The sequence below is a fragment of the Gopherus evgoodei genome, chromosome 5, assembly GCF_007399415.2.
Source record: "Gopherus evgoodei ecotype Sinaloan lineage chromosome 5, rGopEvg1_v1.p, whole genome shotgun sequence".
Classification (NCBI taxonomy): Eukaryota; Metazoa; Chordata; order Testudines; family Testudinidae; genus Gopherus; species Gopherus evgoodei.
The window spans coordinates 17,099,305-17,114,632 of NC_044326.1; the positions used below are offsets into that span (position 1 = coordinate 17,099,305).

At 43.0% G+C, this 15,328-nt stretch overlaps 1 long non-coding RNA gene across 2 annotated transcripts; it reads right to left on the minus strand.

The window, feature by feature from the left end:
- Positions 1-1,029: 1,029 nt before the first annotated feature.
- On the minus strand, positions 1,030-3,210 carry LOC115652435. 2 transcript variants are annotated; one of them, XR_004000647.1, is made up of 3 exons: positions 3,119-3,210; positions 2,865-3,012; positions 1,030-1,504 (listed from the first exon to the last, which is right to left on the minus strand). It is a non-coding gene; the product is annotated as an uncharacterized LOC115652435 (long non-coding RNA). The 2 variants fall into 2 exon arrangements; XR_004000646.1 differs by having other exon boundaries at positions 2,826-3,012.
- Between the last annotated feature and the right edge of the window lie 12,118 nt (positions 3,211-15,328).

The window sequence follows — 15,328 nt, forward strand, 5'->3', positions numbered from 1 at the left end:
ATTTGTCTGTGGTTTTAAGCTTTAAAAAGTTTGTGTGTTCCTGGACTCGGGGGAACAGCTCCTTTAGCTGCCACCCCTCTGCGTGCTTGTAATCAATAAAGGGCCACAGGCTGATCTGACTGAAAACACAATGCGTGGATCAATTTTTTTCCACATCAAAGGCTACAACCCTGGGAGCTTGTATGAAGTGGGATGGGAGGGCTCGGACACTCCTATGCTGCTGCAGGGGCTGTAATGCAGGCAAATGCAGACCCAGCCCAGGCAAAGAGCAGTGATAACTACTCCCCCTTCATAGCACAGGCCCGTGCCACACACTAGTGTAAATTACACCCCCACACTTCTTTCAAAATGGCACTTGGCTCACCACCTTCTGAGAGTTGTAGTTTACCTCCTCTGTCCAAGCCAGCTGGGGACTACAACTCCCAGAATGCCCAGCAGGCTACCCCCCTGCTGTGTGATTCAAAGAGCTGAGCTGGACCCTGTGGTCTGGGTGACAGCCGCTCTGTTCTGGTGAGTCTGTGCTGCAGAGCCCTGCACGGATAAAAAATTTGTATCCACATCTGAGCTGCTAGCCACAAAAATGGCCCACTGATATAAAGCAGATACCTGTGGATTTGCAGGGCTCTAATGATACAGCAATAAAGGCATGCGTGGCATTTTGCAGACATACAATACAGTGAAAAGGATGGCCCCGTGTTTAGAGAATAACATAGGACTTGGGAGATCCACATTTGGGCTCCTGCTCCACCACAGAATTCCTGTGTGATGCTGTCCAAATCACTTTGACCCAGATTTTCAAAAATATTTAGGCATTCAAAGATGCAGACAGGCACCTAGTGAAATCTGGTCTTTATCCTCTTTGTGCCTCAATCCCCTATCTGTAAAGTGGGGAGAATAGCACCCCTTACCTCACAGACGTGTCGTAAGGATGAATACGGAAAAGTTTGTCAGGTACTCAGATTTAAAAAATTTATTAAGGTTAATGTTTAAAATTAAATATACACAAGTTAAGAGGGAAGGTACTGTACATCTGGGGTCAGGCTTGAGTTATGAGGGATTACAGGTATCAGTTACAAGGATCACGAGATAGATACATATCACATAACCAGCATAAACCCAGATTGGAGTGCAGGGGTTTTTAAAGCATCAGTGGATAAGTGGGCTCAGGTACGCCACCCATGGAATGTATTAAGAGTCCAAGTCAGTATCAGTGTAGTGAAAAAGTACGTGGGTGGGGTGCGTCCCTTGGTTCGTCAGGGAAGGAAGTGGGTTATTTCTCTTTTCGGCGGTCTTGATTACTCAACCTGGTATTGACGGTGTCCTGAGAGAGATAACCCAATAAATACCCACACAAATATTGTTATACCTGTTTTTCTCTATGGGTAAGCTGAGGTTTGGAAGGGTAGAGTGACTTGTCCAAGGGTACCCAGACACTCAGTAGCAGGAGTATATCCCAGGAATTCTGACTCCTACTTTCTTGTCCTAGCCACAAGGCTATATGTGTCTGAAAAAGAAAAGTGGCTATATTAACACCATTCAAAATGCATCCAAAAATCCTGTGCTGCTCTGCTTCCTGGGAAGTATGTGCTGTCCTCCTGTTTGTGATTATTTATATCTGCAGCTCTGTCATTCACAGCAGGTGATTCTATTTAACACCTCCATGTAAGGAGAGTGCTAAGATCCCAGCAGGACCTTTCTGTAGTAATGATCCTCTCAACCTACTAATGTAATCTCCATAATTTAGTGCCGTTGTATCCCTACACCCAGCATTAAACATGAACACCGATCCTGCCACCCACTGCTGAAGACATCTGCTGCAATCACATGTGATACATTTGGTGTTATTTGGCATTTAGAAAGCTCAGTCCATGCAGTGGTCCATGCTATGTTGTTTGGGGAACAGGGAATGGCACAAAATATCTGTGCCCAGATCAGTTTCAAAATCACCCTTTCAATTTGCCTTTTAGACTGCCTGTTATCACAATGTAGTTCAATGAAGCACTAAGATTTTTCCATCGCCCTAGGATTCGGCAGGCACAGAGCTTTTCTTGATGATCAACCTTGTTAGCTCCAAGGACCTATTATTTCGGCACCTTCATTGGATGGTGAGAAGAAAGGCAAAGTGAGTTCTTGGAAGTAAAGACCCTGCCGCTGTTCAGGTTGGAGTAAAGAGGGTCACAGCTCCCCAAGGCTCCTCTCTCTCTCTTTTCCCTTTCTTAGGCCACATAAATAGAAGAGTAACATCACCCAGAAAGCTGTCTAAATCAAGCAGCAATCAAAACACCAAAGCTTGTGCAACCACATGCAGAGACAGACACCTTAATAAATGTACGCTATTCTATGTACACTTCTTTTATCCTACTCAACAAGCCATTTCCTTGTCTTCAGCAGGCCTGTGTCCTCTATTGCATAATATCTGAAGCAGTAATTTTCTTTTGCAATGAGAAGCCGGGGGATTATTTTTTTATCCTGACAATTGATCCCCGATGGGAAAATACTTAGAGGCACCAATGAGAGAATGATTTGGGTTCCATGGGGTCACTTTCAGACTGGTGTATGGAGATCCAACTCCACTGAAGTCAATGGAGCTACACTTGTGTATCTGAGCTCTGAATTTGGTACCGTATTCTTAGGGCCTGATTCTGACAGGCTCTACTTGATTTGCAAAAGAGTTTCCCCTCGAGTGATCCCATGGAAACCAGCCATGACTAGGAGGATCCAAGTCTGGCCCTTCATTTTCAAACAGGCTAGATTGTGATGGGAATTCTAAATTCCACCTTCTCATCCTCACTTTTCAAAGCCTTCACAGCTCTGTCTCTCCTTACTTATCTGTGCTTGTTTCTTTTCACATCTCTCTTGCTCACCAACGTTGACAGTTTTGACAAGCCACCAGTCAAGCCCACACCAGTCTTTGCACATTCTCCCACGTTGCATGGAACATCCACAAGGGCCAAACTGATCCAAAATGGCAACTGCTCACTTTGCCTCCACGTCTCATGTCTTCTGTTATGCCTACAAGAAAGGAAAGGTTGAAGGGCCACACCAGGCAAAGCTGAGGTGTTCGAATCATTGTTTAAAAATGTACAAAACATGTATAATTTATTAAAATGTTACATACTTCGTTGTGTCCCACTGTCCCTCTTTTCAAAGGCTGCGTGTGTTAGTAGATTGTAAACTCTTCAGAGCAAGCATCTTCTGGTGAGTTCAGACAACACCTAGAACAATGGGGCCGAGGTTATTATTGTCATTTGTATTACAGTAGCTCCTAGAGATTCCAGCCAAGATTAGGATCTTCTTATGCTAGATTCTGTACCTATATATAGTAACAGGCAATCTCTGACCCAATCGCTTACAATTAAAATAGACAAAAGGTAGAGGAAAGGAATTATGATCATCTCCATTTTACATCTGAGACAGACAGATTAAGAGAAAAGAATGAGGAGTCCTTGTGGCACCTTAAAGACTAACAAATTTATTTGGGCATTAAGTGAGTTGCCGAACATCAGGAGTCCTATGGTATATCTAGGAATCAAACCCATAACCCCTCATTTCCAGGCCAGTCCCTTAACCACAAGGCCCTCCTTCCTTGCAGACCTTAACTGGTGCTTTTGAGCCTCTAAAGCAGGGGTCAGCAACCTTTCAAAAGTGTTGTGCCGAGTCTTCATTTATTCACTCTAATTTAAGGTTTTGCATGCCAGTCATACATTTTAACGTTTTTAGAAGGTCTCTTTCTATAAATCTATAATATATAAGTAACCTATTGTTGCACATAAAGTAAATAAGGTTTCTAAAATGTTTAAGAAGCTTCATTTAAAGTTAAATTAAAACACAGAGCCCCCTAGACCAGTGGCCAGGACCCGGGCAGTGTGAGCGCCACTGAAAATGAGCTTGCGTGACGCCTTCAGCACGTGTGTCATAGGTTGCCTACCCCTGCTCTAAACAATAATAATTCAGGTCATTGGGGAGCAGGGCTGGGTTTGCATTGCAGGGAGGCCTTACTCCCCCGCATAGGCAAGTAAGAGCCAGGACGTCCTGACCCCTCACATTTAGCACACCGTGGGGGGCAAAAGTACCTGCTTTTCTTGTCTCCCTCCACAACAACAACTTGGCGCATTGTCAACCTATGTCAAAAGAAAACATTGGACCTCATCTTCAAGATTATTTCACATCAAGCTGCTGTTCCCAAACCACAGAAAGGCAGTCTCTTTTTTTAATGTTGGGTCTTTAAATCCTTTTCCCCTGCAGCACACAGGAACAAAAGTATCTCAGATTCATCGCCGGGGAGACCAGAACTCATGAGATGTTAGCAAAATAAAACTTGTAAAAACGGGTATACTGCACCCACACACACAATTTTTCCAGCATGGAAAGATAGTGACAGCAAGCCCAGGGCAGAAACAATTTCTGTGCCAATAAGTTACGTGGATTTTACCCACCTTTTTAACTCTGTTCTGCTAATGCCTAAGGGCTCTGATTCTGCAACTTTTACTCAGATTGAGTAGCCTTTTCCCGAACAAGCAGTGACATTTAATATGGTGGGAAAATTCATATGAGTAAGCGCTACTCGGCATGAATGTGGCTTGCTGGATCAGATCCTTAAAAAAGCAGGTAGTTCCCATGGTAGCAATTTGGGTAATTCATGGTGCTTGTGTTCCATCAGCATTATAGACACACACACACCTAATGATACTCACTGACATTTATACAGAGCCTTTCTTGCTATAAATCCCAAGGCATTCAAAAACCTTTGCAAACTAATTGCAAATTATATATACAGGACTCACTTCATCCTCTGCTGAACTACAGCTGCCATGCACTGGAGTGGAAAAAGGGTACCTTTAAATAGCACATAGCAACACTATCCAACTGTTGAGACTAGAGAATAAATGATCCCTTAGCCAGTGGACACCAGAAGAGGGGCTTTTGATAGAATATAATTATCCTATTTTTATTTAGCAAGGCCATCATAAGACAATATCCTCTAATTTTATTAAAAGACTCCAAGGATGTAAAGTGACCACAAGTGGTCAGGACCTCGCTTTTAGGTCTCATGTAACAGCACCTCACGCAGAGCAGCTGCCCCTAGCACCAGGCTGGTGAATTGTTTAATGATTCTAAGGGAAGAACGCTGTCCACTGCCTTACCAGTACCACTTCCTGCAACATTCTGAGTTTTCACCAGTGTGTCAAGAGGTTAGGCAAATGCCTCACTGCTGCTGAAACCTTGAGGTGTAGGGGGAAAAGATCAGCGAAGAAAATTGGTCTCCTCTGTGTACATGTCTCTTAGAACCACATGATGGATGCTGATAGTCTGCTTTCCCTATGTAATACTTGGACCCTATAGGCAGTATTGCCAACCCCCAAAGTTAAAAAATCCCGAGTCCCTCCCCCCAAGTTATAGGATTCACCCAGAAATTGAGAGGGTTTTTTAAAAAAATCAAATTGTGGGTTTTGGTTTGTCTCTTGATTTTTTTACTTCGGCTGCCTGCCCCTAAGCCCAGTGTGTGTCTGAGAGACAGTAAGTGCTGCCCACTCTCCCAGATTTACAGAGCAAGGTGATTTTGGCCCCCGGCTACAAGTGCCTTGGTTGGCTTATCAGATAGTGCAGAGCTTCCAGCTTCTCTCCAAACTTCTCACTGGATCAAATCTGTGTCCTCCCACCCCTATGCATCTACCACTCCCGCAACCCAGTGATTAATTATGCACCTATCCCAGCCCCTATCGCTATTGCTCCTGCAGCTCCAGGGGTTATGTATCCCCTTCTCTCATCCTAGGCTTGGGGTTGCAGGAATGAGGATCATAGAATCATAGAATATCAAAGTTGGAAGGGACCTCAGGAGGTCATCTAGTCCAACCCCCTGCTCAAAGCAGGACCAATTCCCAACTAAATCATCCCAGCCGGGGCTTTGTCAAGCCAGACCTGAAAAACCTCTAAGGAAGGAGATTCCACCACCTCCCTAGGTAACCCATTCCAGCGCTTCACCACTCTCTGAGTGAAAAAGTTTTTCCTAATATCCAATCTAAACCTCCTCCACCGCAACTTGAGACGATTACTCCTTGTTCTGTCATCTGGTACCACTGAGAATAGTCTAGATCCATTCTCTTTGGAACCCCCTTAAAGGTAGTTGAAAGCAGCTATCAAATCTCCCCTCATTCTTCTCTTCTGCAGACTAAACAATCCCAGTTCCCTCAGCCTCTCCTCATAAGTCATGTGCTCCAGCCCCCTAATCATTTTTGTTGCCCTCTGCTGGATTCTTTCCAATTTTTCCACATCCTTCTTGTAGTCTGGGGCCCAAAACTGGACACAGTACTCCAGATGAGGCCTCACCAATGTCAAATAGAGGGGAATGATCACATCCCTCGATCTGCTGGCAATACCCCTACTAATACAGCCCAAAATGCCATTAGCCTTCTTGGTAACAAGGGCACACTGTTGACTCATATCCAGCTTCTCATCCACTGTAACCCCTAGGTCCTTTTCTGCAAAACTGCTTCCTAGCCATTTGGTCCCTAGTCTGTAACAGTGAATGGGATTCTTCCATCCTAAGAGCAGGACTCTGCACTTGTCCTTGTTGACCCTGATCAGGTTTCTTTTGGCCCAGTATTCTAATTTATCTAGGTCCCTCTGTATCCTGTCCCTACCCTCCAGCGTATCTCCTACTCCTCCAAGTTTAGTGTCATCTACAAACTTGCTGAGAGTGAAGTCCACACCATCCTCCAGATCATTAATGAACAAAACCAGCCCCAGGATGTACCCTTGGGGCACTCCTCTTGAAACTGGCTGCCAACTAGACATGGAGCCGTTGATCACTACTCGTTGAGCCTGATGATCTAGCCAGCTTTCTGTCCATCTTATAGTCCAATCATCCAGCCCATACTTCTTTAACTTGTCGGCAAGAATACTGTGGGAGACCGTATCAAAAGCTTTGCTAAAGTCAAGGAATAACATATCCACTGCTTTCCTCTCATCCACAGACCCAGTTATCTCCTCATAGAAGGCAATTGGGTTAGTCAGGCATGACTTGCCCTTGGTGAATCCATGCAGACTGTTCCTGATCACTTTCCTCTCCTCTAGGTGCTTCAGAATTGCTTCCTTGAGGACCTGCTCCATGATTTTTCCAGGACTGAAGTGAGGCTGACTGGTCTGTAGCTCCCCGGATTCTCTTTTTTCCCTTTTTTAAAGATGGGCACTACATTGGCTTTTTTCCAGTCATCCGGGACCTTCCCCGATCACCATGAGTTTTCAAAAATAATGGCCAATGGCTCTGCAATCACATCCACCAACTCCTTTAGCACCCTCGGATGCAGCGCATACAGCCCCATGGACTTGTACTCGTCCAGTTTTTCTAAATAGTCCCGAACCACTTTTTTCTCCACAGAGGGTTGTTCACCTCCTCCCCATGCTGTGCTGCCCAGGGCAGCAGTCTGGGAGCTGATCTTGTTTGTGAAGACAGAGGCAAAAAAAGCATTGAGTACATGAGCTTTTTCCACATCCTCTGTCACTAGGTTGCCTCCCTCGTTCAGTAAGAGGCCCACACTTTCCTTGACTTTCTTCTTGTTGCTAACATACCTGAAGAAACCCTTCTTGTTACTCTTCCCATGGGGATGGGAAGGGGAAGGGGAAGGGGAGAGGAGCAGACAGCAGACTTATCCATTGCACACAGAAAGGGAGGGCTAAGCAGAGAAACTGAGAACTGCTGGGATCTTCCGACTCTCTCTTCCATCCTCCAGTAAAAGTGGTTATCCACCACTCCTTCTTGCTCAAAAACTATTCTCAGCTGCCAAGGGAAGGAGAGAGAGCTGTGCCAGTCCTGACTGGCTGCTCTTCCCCAGGAGGTGGGCAAGTGGGGCTGCAGCATCTCATTTCATCCGGAGGCTAGTCTCCAGCCCTGACCAAATTCACAACATTACTAGTATGGAAATCGAGGGTATTGGCAAGGCTGTGAATGCTGCTTTTAACCTGGGATCTCTAAGCTCTGTATACACATAAATGCATTAATCCTTTTAGGCATTACCATTACATCAATCATGAGTAAAGGTTGATAGAGGGATTGAAGATATAATGTCAAAACACATGTGACTCCATCAACATCTGGATTTGGTTCACTAGGCCACAAAGTCCTTTTCACTGATATCACCAGACTTACATCAATGTGCAAAATATTTTTCTTAAAATCTATAATTGTTGCTCTAAAATTTTCAATCAGTTATTGCTTTGGGGTGCCTCGGAGCTGAGCAGGCAGTCTCTCAAAATCAGTCCCCACTGAGATGTCAGAAAACAAGTACTCATTAACTAAAGAAATGAAAATCAACAGTTATTTTCACAACTTCAGGCCACTGTGTATTAATCCATTTCACAGAGGGACAGACAGGTCTGGGGAGACTGAGCGATTTCCCATGTGTGACACAGAAAGTCTGTGGCAAAGCTGGGACCAGAACTCACCGCCCCCCACTCTAATGAGTAGATACCACTTCCTAGGTGAAAACCTGATTCTTATAACAATCTCTCTCACCTACACGTATGGGAGTGGGTGACAGAGGGTGAATTATAAAATTACAAATACATTTTCGTAATGACTTATGTGTCTCTGATCTATCTTTCTTAAACTCTTTTTCCCCCTCTATTTCACAGAGGCCTAGCCTTTTTTAACCTTAACTGTTTGAATTAGTGTAAACTCAGAAGCATCCCCTGAAGTTAGCCTCCTGCCACATGCAATTAGATTGGGTATTGAGATCAGCTGGACTGATTTATTTATTCAGTCTGTGGCTGATAAAAGCCTTCTTTGCTTGCTCCCTTGCCCTAGGCGACCTTGGGTGAACCAGTATGGCCCCAGTGGTTCCCATATCAGGTTGTGTGAATGCAATCTGAATTCAGTAAGCATGCCTAATGAATGCTCTTTGTGTTTATTTGACTCACAGAAGATGCATGTTGACCTAAGTAGTAAATCTCCTCACTACATAGGAATTATGCAGGTCAGTTCTTTACCAGATGGATAAAGCCCAAGATACCTAATACTCCAGGGAAAACATGTCTTGGTGTCAAATTAAAGCAACGACAGGTCTGAAACAAAAGCAAACTTCCTTCTGGAAGAGTCACGCGCTGCTGTTACCGCTGCAGCTTTTAAAAGTACCTTCAGGTTATTGATAGAACTGATTGGTTTAAAATAGCTGGCCCATTCCATTTCCTGCTTTAACTCATACTCAAATGCTAAACAGACGACAACTGTTGCTGCTGTTTCCCTTCCTGACAAACCATAGCCACAAGCAGCTTTCCTTCAGATATTTTTCTATTACCTTTTTAGTAGTAAAGCAATGCAGCCTACTCGCTAACTGCCTTCCGGGTCCCTGATGAATTCCCAATTTTACAGGGGCTTGATTAGAAATTCATTTTATTTGTTTAATCCTGTGGTCGTGGGACATTCTTTGACACCTGAATACCACATGGATCGGTGCAACATAAACAAGCAGATCAATAGATTAGATAAAACAAACTCCTAAGACTTCAATGGAAGTTTTGCCAATGTTTGAACTACAGACTATTTTATCACATAGATGAGTTGTACATTTAAATGATTGCTTTAATATGCTGTCATATATAGCAATAGTAAAGCTGAAGGTAGAAAGCCTCATTTTTAAACAGCCGCACATGAAGGCCCCAGTTCTCCAATGACCTGCATTTTGCTTACCTTCCTGTGCCTGAATAGTGTCATTGCCATCAGTGGAACTACTCAGGGGCATAAAATTAAGCCAGGGCTTAAGTCTTTGCAGAATCCGGGCCTAATTCCTCCAAAATTACAGAGCTTTTCTTCAGGTCTGGAAAAGGTACTCAGAGCGTCACAGCTAAATATAAGGTGGAACAGATTGTTTAGCGTAAGTAGTTAACATATATTTTAAGAGGCCATTCAAGGTAAAGTGGCCTATTTCCCAGACCTGGGAAGAGTTTGAAAGCTTCTCTCTCTTACCAACAGAAGTTGGACCAACAAAAGATATTACCTCATGCACCTCCTTCTCTCTCATATATCCTGCTGTGACCAACATGGCTACAACACTGCATTTAATAGAAACTGAGTTCCTTTTCACTTTGAGGCGTTGCTGCAGCAACTGCTGAGCGGAGCTGGAGGTAGCAGGCCAGGATTAGAGTGAAGCGAACCAGGGGGAAGGGGGCAAATGAGAGAGGGTGCTGGGAGGGCATGAGAATAATGAAGGGAGCCATGGACAGAGATATTCAGGAGATCAGAGGGGGGCATGGATAGGATCCTGGGCCAGAGAGACAGGCAGGGGCATGGAAAGGGGTTCACAGTATTAGGGAGCAAAGAGATGCAAGGTTCATGAAGGTATGGAGAGAAGACAGGAGATGCAAAGGACAGGAGGAGGAGGAACTCAAGTGTTCATCTGCAGACTTTGCAATATTTGGTGTTTATTCATTTGTAGAATTTTTGTTTAGAAAGTGCAATATTTGGATGAGATACAAATTGGATTCCATTGTGAAATCTACTTTCAGCCTTTAACTCTTCTTAAGTTAAGGTTTTTTTAAGAATATTAACATTATATGCATGTGTGTGTGTATGTAGCCACACACACACTGCAAACCTTTTTCTACAACAAAGGATCAAATGCACAGAATGTTATCAGAGTCAGATCGACTTTTGGGGAATAAAAGCACCCCCAAATGGATGGTCCTTAGAATAGAAACAAAAGGAGAAATTGTACACTGACCCTGAACTTATTTTGGAGCGGGAGAGAGAGAGGGAAAAATGAAAAGAATAAATCCCTCATTTTTCCAGCATAAAAACCTGTGTTGTTTTCTGTAGGCTAAGAGGTCTTAGATCTTTGTCTTTCCCACTGATAGTGAGGCATTCAGTTTTAACAAAACCATAGGAATATGTTTTCCCAGGGTATCCCAGACCTTTTACTATTCAATAGCAGAAAAAAATGAATTAATATTGTTCTGTTAAACCGCTGGTTTCACAAACAGAGAAGACTTAAGGATTTTCTTCTTTTAAAAATGTTTTACTTTGCATGTCTTAACTGTATCAATCCCAACGCCAAGTCCTGGAAAATAATCCCTGCAGTGGTTCCATGTGTATTTGAAATATACAGACACACCAATTGAAAAACATTAGTATGAAATTATTTCATTGAGTGAGATAAATCGAAAGAGTCTCTTGTATCATCCTTCCTGGCTAGCTGCTGGGATATGCTGTAATGTGTGTGCTCTCTATTATACATGCCCTTGGTTTCGCAGGCCGCTTTGAAAGACGAAAAGAAAGTTGGTAACCACACACTGACAGATGGCTCGTTGGTAACTTACACTTTATTTATAGGGAGGCAACTGAAATTCATCAGCCCTTTTTTTTTTTAGCTACATCATGGTGAACCTCCAAGTCCAAATCTATTTCTAAGAAATATTGTGCAGTAAAGATCTATTAATACTGAACCGTGGGGTGGCTGGAAACTTATCAACAAGCATACTCTTCAGCTTGATACACTTTCCTCCCATTTCTTTTCACTCTTACATGGTATATCTTTCCTCATGGATTCTATATTATAATGTTACATAGGCACTGCTCTAGTTAAGGCCCCTTTGCTAATTCCTCCCTCTTTCAGTGGGTTCTTTAACTCCACTTACTTAACGTAATTTACAAGTTATCAGCAAGTGACAATTTTATTTAACCGTAAATATCGCTTTGTTTGTTTACATTGGGGCAAATTCTCTTTAGTTATGATTGCATAACCCTACCTAAGCATGTGTTTAAAGGTCAACTCATACGTAGTCATACTGAATGGAACTGAACATCAAACAGGATTGCATACATGCTTAAAGTCAAGCATGTGCTTAAGGCCCAGATTTTTAAAGGCATTCGGGCATTGCTGCACTTAGCATCACAATGCATAACTAATTTAGGAGTCCAAATCTCATTTTTAAGATTAAGGCTCCTAAATAAGTTAGGCGTTGCGACGCTGAGTGCAGCAATGCCTAAATACCTTTAAAAAGCTGGGCCTAATTGCTTTACTGGACAGAGGCTTGTATTTTAGCTGCAAGAGTGGTCCTCTACAACAAAGTAAGTGTGTGCCGCAGTCAAGCTTATTCTTAGTGCTCTAATTCCTTTCACCCCTTACGTATTTATCTGGAGCTCGGGAACAGTAATTTCTCCCAGTTTCCCTAATAACATGAAAGGCTGTTTTTCATAGTGATGGAAATTCTTTGTTTCTCCTTCATGAAAGAGCATTTTACCAAGCTAAGAGCCTTAAAGTGGGTGGCCTAAAACAGAATTAAGGAGCACTAAATCTAAGGACATAGAGTGCAAGCCCTAGTCTTCTTTCAGAAACATGGGGGATATGTCCATTGACAGTTTTCCTTTAGCACATGTTCTGCATATCTACAACTAATTTCCTTTTCCTTCTCTCTTTTCTTTGCCAACACAGGAAGCCATGAGGTTCCACCATTACTAGAGTTGGGAAAAAGAGGGCTATTTTCATGAGGTTTTAAAAAAATGTTCTACTTTTTTTTTTTAAGTTTTCAAAATTTGAAACATTTTTTACCATCTCTCCAGTTGATCAAAAAATGAGAATTTTTTTTCAAAGTTTAAAATTTCATATGTAACCCCGCTCTTATAATGACTAAGTTTTAATGCTCTCCTACACACACACGCACACACAAAAATCTGGATCCAAACAAGGACAGAACAAGGAGTAATGGTCTCAAGTTGCAGTGGGAGAGGTTTAGGTTGGATATTAGAAAAAACCTTTTCACTCAGAGAGAGGTGAAGCACTGGAATGGGTTACCTAGGGAGGTGGTGGAATCTCCTTCCTTAGAGGTTTTTAAGGTCTGGCTTGACAAAGCCCCAGGCTGGGATGATTTAGTTGGGAATTGGTCCTGCTTTGAGCAGGGGGTTGGACTAGATGACCTCCTGAGGTCCCTTCCAACCCTGATATTCTATGATTCTATGAAACTCCCGCAAAGTTTTGAGCAGTTTGGGCGTGGGGTTTTGGTTTGGTCCATTATAGGTCTGTGAAGTTCAGATTCAGATCAAAGCTTATCCAAAATTTGAGCAGAAGTTTTAATCTGGGGGCTTGGTTCAGGCCCATCTCCAGCTCACCCAGTATGCGAGTGTCACTTGTAAACTAATGCTTCTTTCACCAGATTAGCATTACCACAGTATCTGCCTTGGAGATCAAATTACATAGGGGAAAGGTGGAGAAAGAACGGCCTTTTCTTACTGCTGTGTTGGATGTATTGTTGTCCTTCTCTCCAGGAGGATTATATTGACTTCCTCAGCTGCACACTAGATTTTAGCAAAGAGGATCACTGCTGTCAACAACTGCCTTGCAAAAAGGCCTCTTTCTGACAGCTGAGTCAACTTAGTAGATAAGTTAGTTAGTTCTTGTGAAAGACAGTGGACTGACACCAGTGGAAACAAAAGCCCCTTTATTTAGTACATTATCATCCAGAGAATGAGCTCTGCACAAGGAGAGGCAGAACAAGCTCCCCCGCCCAGTCCCATCAAGGAGCTCCAGTAATGCTATTCCAAGCCTTGAGCACCTGTGAGGGTGCATGTGAGGTGGACACTTATTAGGAACTGGTCTGAGACCACCTACTCATGTCACAGTGGCCCCTGGACAGCCATTAGATGGTAAGAATGTGCATCTATAGTCAAAAGCATGACTCTGTAAAGATGGCACCTTCTTATTCAACCTAAGGGGCCAGAACTTCAGCTAGCACCATTGGCATTGGCGGTGCCAATTTACTCCAGCTGAGGATCTGGCCCAAAGCATCTGTCCACTGTGTGGCTTCAAGTCGCATCTGTGTCAAACAAGTTATTACTGATGATAGCACTGTTAAGGGAGAGGAAGGCACTCTTAGCAGTAAAGAGACAGCAGATAGGATTGCATTCTGCCTAACACTTGGTCACAAAATTATTAATGAAGTTGTAGGCTGAGATTGTCAAAACTGCCTAAAGGATTTGGACATTTAATTCCCATTAAAATGAATGGAAATTAGGTGTCTAAATCTTTTTGGTGGCTTTGGAAATTTCATCCCTGAAGACAATTCTTTATTAGCGTATGATGGTGCGAGAGGCAGAGAGAACACAGAGCCCAGGCAGAGGCTCCAGGCCGATGGTGAAAGAAGAAGCAGCAGAAGAATCTGAGATCATCGTTTTAACTGAGTCACTCTTCTGAGTACGACAGTCTGAATTTTTATTTAGATTAAGGCCCCTTTACACAGCTCTGGCCCTGTAAATTGACCTTAATATAAATGAGGATCAGGCTGAATCACTCTAAAGCCAGCTGTTCCTTTAACATAGTATGTGTCTCCATATTAATTGATAGGCAGTCTGTGCCCTGTGATTTATAATAAAAGGGAATGAGAGGCTCTGAACAAATCCAAAAAAGAGCTATTGATTTGCAAATAGTTTAAAAAAACATTCTGGGGTCATAAGATGACCCTTTTCAGCTCTGACATCTTAGATCAGGGAGAATCCTATTGAGTGGGGAGTTTTCACCCTAAACAGTGTTTTGTCTTGTTTCATAAATAAGTTGAATAGCTTAATTGACTGACACTTACCACACTTTCTCAGCTTCCTCAGACTCAGAAGTACACTGCTGTTTCCTGCCATAAATAATCGGAACTTTTAATCAGCTGCCAGGGACAAAAAGGAACTGAAAATTTTTCATACAAGTACTGCAATCTGGCCAATGAGTAACTGTGGCTTGTTAAAGAACAGCAGGTATTTGATATCAGCAGGTATTAATTTTCTTCCTGTGGTACCAATAGCCATTTCTGACCAGGATGTTCCCAAAACAACACACACCCAAGGGAGCTTACAGAGATGAAGAGACCAGTTTGGTCCAGCAGATGGTACTCGAATAGATAGTGTTAGAGACACAGAGTGTGTTGCACACAAGTAAAATGAATGTTCTGCTGAGCCATCTCACTGACTAACTAGGGAATGACACTGCTATAAAGGAGATTTGGGAGTATCACTTCAAAAAGGATTCTGATAAGATCTAATGTAAATTTGGGGTCACTCCATTGCCTTTTTGGAACTGCTTACAGATGAGCCCCAGGGGAACAATTTGTATAGTGGAGGTGCTGAGAGCCATTGAACCAAACCGTAAACCGTGTATATGATGGAAACCAGTTCAAGCCAGGGGGTGACTGCAGCACCCCCGGCACCTCTAGTTCCAGCACCTATGGAACTGAGATCAGAATTTAGTTTGTATTTGTAAACAACGCCCATGGCTAGAGAAAGTGAGCATGTGTGCACTGGCTACTGAACTTTTCTTTTTTAATCAATGAGTAAGAGGAATGATTTGCCTGAGAGAAG